This window comes from Triticum urartu, chromosome 7A (genome assembly GCF_056163025.1).
Source record: "Triticum urartu cultivar PI428250 chromosome 7A, HENAU_Tu73, whole genome shotgun sequence".
NCBI classification, from domain to species: Eukaryota; Viridiplantae; Streptophyta; class Magnoliopsida; order Poales; family Poaceae; genus Triticum; species Triticum urartu.
Genome location: NC_141879.1, coordinates 740,172,511 through 740,176,879, shown reverse-complemented (window position 1 = coordinate 740,176,879; position 4,369 = coordinate 740,172,511). Strand labels below are relative to the sequence as shown.

The window sequence follows — 4,369 nt, the reverse complement described above, 5'->3', positions numbered from 1 at the left end:
TGAAGGAATCAGGAGGTGGGACATCTTTACCATAATGATCATCGCTCCTTCATTGTCAGGTCTATTAACCAGCAGACCAAATATCCATTTAGGACCAGAATTAACAATAGTATCTCTTGTTAATCTTTTCTTTTTGTTATAAACTGCAGGAATATAATTGAAGTGCTCATGTACAAAGTTTTCTAGATAAAATGTAGCACTCGTGGGTAATTCTATATGAGTAATGAAGAACTCATTGCTCTGGCACTGCCCAGCCGTGGCCACTTCTCCAAAAAAAACCAGGTTTCCTCTGCCTCCCGCCATCAGCCCACCTCGTCTCCAGTGGCTCTTGGACAATGATGGTGTGGTCGATCCGGCCTTAGCCAGTGCGAGGGCTTCATTTTTAGACGTTTCTTTGAGTTTTATTAGGGTTTATTTTCTCATGAAGGCAAGACGGTCTATGGATCTGGATGAAATTTTTATTATATTTTGGTGTTCATTGTATCGTCATGATTGAAGATGAATAAACTGAAAGTTTTCTCGCAAAAAGAAAGACAAGACGGTGCCGGCTCCCTGCGCCTAGCCCCCATTCCGGTGATGCACCTAGCATCGCCGGAGGGCATGTGGAGGTCTGTCTCCCGCGGATCTCGCGGGATTCGGTCGACGGTTGTCTTTGGTGGATCTATTTGAATTAGGTCTTTGTTCGTCTACATTCGTGTGTCTTCAAGTTGGATCATTCCGATCTACGCATCTCTTCATCGACGGCGGTTGTAGTTCTGGTGTGCTGGTCCTATGGGGCCTTGACACGACGACTTCTCGACTGTGTACTACAATAAATTTTGCCCGACTCCGACGAGGAAGGAGCGATGACAGCAACGTGTCTTCCGCTCACTTCAGTGCTTGTAGTCATCTCTATGTGGTCTATGGATATGAATGTATTTTTTATTATTTCTGGTGTTTATTGTACTGTCGTGATTGAAGATTAATAAATCGGAAGTTTTCTAAAGAAAAAAATGAAGCACTCACACTAGTAGAAAACAGGCCTTTCGTCCGGTCCATTAGCCCGGTCTGGTTTTGGCCCCAGACTAATGGTACCATTAGTCCCGGTTCCGACGGCTATGCATTAGTCTCGGTTTATTCGTGACCTATAGTCCCGGTTTGTGATCTCCTTCTTTAAAGATGCAAGAGATGCAGGATCAGTTCCTACCAACGGACCGCATACGAGCACTTCAAGAAGAAATGTCGGGATTTTTGGTTGACCAGGTCATAGATCCCAACAGAGAATACCATTTTCACCTAATGCTTGCATGTAATGATCTGCAAATTATAGAAGAAATTGTATATACCAAATTGTATATATGTGTGTGGTCCTAGAAGAAACTCTATGATATATTATTGGTTCTATGAGAAATTCTATTATATATGCATAACGTGTATAATATATAGTAGCATAAAATATGTTGAAATGAACAAGAATTAAATGAAAACACAAAAGGAAAAGGAAAAATAAACAATAAACCCTAGACCCTTAAACCTTTGTGGGGCCAACTAAACAAATAATCATAGATTATAGCCTAACTTTCCTTGACCATGGTAATCCAAAGCATGTAATTGTATGACGGGTCCAGGCACACAGATTAGTACTACTACTACCACCCCCTCATCATTCACCCCAAATACACAAGTCCTGCTGCCATCAGCTCCGTTGGAGAGGACTACCGACACGCATCTCCTTACCATCGCCTCCCTTCTCAGTACAAGGACCTCAGCACTCCCCGCAGTTCACTGCACAAATCACATCTGGGAGCAAACACACCCGTGACTGTCGCTAAAGAAAGCTCAGCCGGAGAACTGCCGACGCCCATCCGATCAAGCAGAGCAATGGAGGTTGCAGCTGGGGCGATAAGCCCTCTCCTCCGCAAGCTCGGCGAGCTGCTTCTTGCTGAATTCACCCTGGGCGAGCGGGTGAAGAAGCGCGTCAAGTCCCTCCGAACGGAGCTGGAGATGATGCATGTCTTCCTCCACAAAGTGGGCAACGTGCCGCGGGACGAGCTCGACCCGCACCTCCGGATCTGGGCAGGAAAGGTCCGGAAGCTCTCCTACAACATGGAAGATGCTGTGGACGCTACATGGTCCGCGTGTACGACGGTAGTCATGGCGACCATGGCCCCAACAACATGAAGAACAGAGTGAAGAAGTTCTTCAAGCGGACCAAGAAGCTCTTCAACAAAGGTAGGGCTCTTCATCAAATCTCTGACACCATCCAAGATGCCCAGGACCTCGCCAAGGAACTCGGTGAGCTCCGTCAAAGGTACGCGCTCGAGACGCGTGCAGATGGTGTGGCAAATGCCATTGATCCTCGTCTCAAAGCTGTGCATAGAGATGTCACAGAGCTCGTGGGCATCGAGGGCACACAGGATGAGCTGACCAGAAAGCTATTTCATGGGGATGAGATGTCCAGGCGGCAACTCAAGACTCTGTCTATTGTTGGATTTGGTTGATTGGGAAAGACTACCCTTGCTAAAGCAATGTATGACAAGATCGAAGCGCAGTTTGATTGTAGAGTGTTTGTTTCGGTGTCTCGGAATCCCGACATAACAAAGATTTTCAAGACCATGTTATGTGGACTTGACAACAGTAAGTTTGCAGACATCAACAAAGCTGATAGGGACAATGGGCAACTCATTGATGAACTAAGAGCGTTTCTTCAAGATAAGAGGTATGGATTCATTGATGTAAATTCCAAGGCTATAGGCCTATGTTCGACCCCATCTTCACTAAGATATATACCTCGCTATTAATAGAATTTAGAAAAAAAACTTGGTTATGTAGTCTTCAATGACACATGAACTAACGTCCTAAAAATATCACACAGGTACTTAATCGTGATTGATGACATATGGGGTGAAGATGCATGGGAAATTATCAAGTGTGCTTTCTATAAAGCATGTCGCGTATCTAGTGGTGATATTATTCATAGGATGAAATCTCTTGATGATGATAACTCCAGAAAGCTCTTCTACAAAAGAATATTCCCTCGAGGAAGTGGATGTCCCGTTGAACTGGAGCAAGTATCAGAAGAAATTTTGAAGAAATGTGGTGGCGTGCCACTAGCCATCATTACTATAGCTAGCCTTTTGGCCGGCAATGATAAACAGATAAAGTCAAAGGATCAATGGGACAAAAATACTTGGTTCTATTGGTCGTGGACTTGCAGAAGGTCGTACTGCAAAGGATATGCAGAATATACTATCCTATAGTTATTACGATTTACCTTCTTATTTAAAGACCTGTTTATTATTTAAAGGATATGCAAAGGATATGGATAAATAGAGACCGATTGATATGGAGGTGGATAGCTGAAGGCTTCATCGAAGGTGGAGACCAAGAAATTAGACTATTTGAGCTTCGAGAGAGATACTTCAGTGAGCTATTAAATAGAAACTTGATTCAGCCAGGATATCATGATGAAGGCAGGCTGATATATTGTCACGTACATGATATGGTACTTGATCTCATATGTTCTCTGTCAAGTGAAGACAACTTTGTTACTATACTGGATGGCACTAAGAAAAGCAAAATGAATTCAGATAGCATGGTTCGCAGGTTATCCTTTCAGATTAACATGTCAGAACCCAACACACATTGGGTCAATGCCACAAGTATGTCAAAGTTGAGGTCAATTACTCTGTTTAAAACTGATGTTGATTTGATTCAGACTCTTTCCAGCTTTCAACTTCTGCGTGTATTGGATTTACAAGGGTGCGACCTTAGGGAAAGTGGCCACCACATTGATCTTAGATGTGTTGGGAAATTATTACATCTGAGATACCTAGGGCTAGCAGGTACATATGCTGATGTTCTCCACATGGAAATTGGAAAGCTACAATTTTTGCAAACACTAGACTTGCACTAGTAGAAAAAGGGTCAAACGTGAAGCACATTAGTGCCGGTTTGTATTAGAGCCGGCACAAATGTATCCATTAGTGCCGGTTCCAACGGCTAGCCGGGCCTCTCTCATTAGTACCGGTTCGTGGCTAACCTTTAGCACCGGTTCGTGCCACGAACCGGTACTAATGAGAGTGGTGGCAGGATGTTGTCAGTCTGGGCCCCCTCCAGCACCTTTAGTACCGGTTCGTGCCACGAACCGGTACTATAGGTCCTCCTGCATATAAACCCTTCGTCCAGCTCGCTCTGTTCTCCCCCCTTTCCCCTCTCCTCCCCTCTCTGTTCTTCCTCTTCTCCCCTCGAGCTCATCACACATTTTGCCCAAAATTTGTCAAGATTTGAAGGCCCTCATCCATTCAAGTGATCACAAAGGTTAGCAACTTTGTCCTTTCATCTCTCATTGCTAGATTAGCTCTTGCAATGCTTTATATAGTTATCAATT

The 4,369-nt window shown here is 44.1% G+C and overlaps 1 pseudogene; it reads left to right on the top strand.

Annotated features, from left to right (window-relative positions):
* The first annotated feature begins 1,683 nt into the window (after nt 1–1,683).
* Nucleotides 1,684–4,076, top strand: LOC147962573 (disease resistance protein RGA5-like; annotated as a pseudogene).
* Nucleotides 4,077–4,369: the final 293 nt, after the last annotated feature.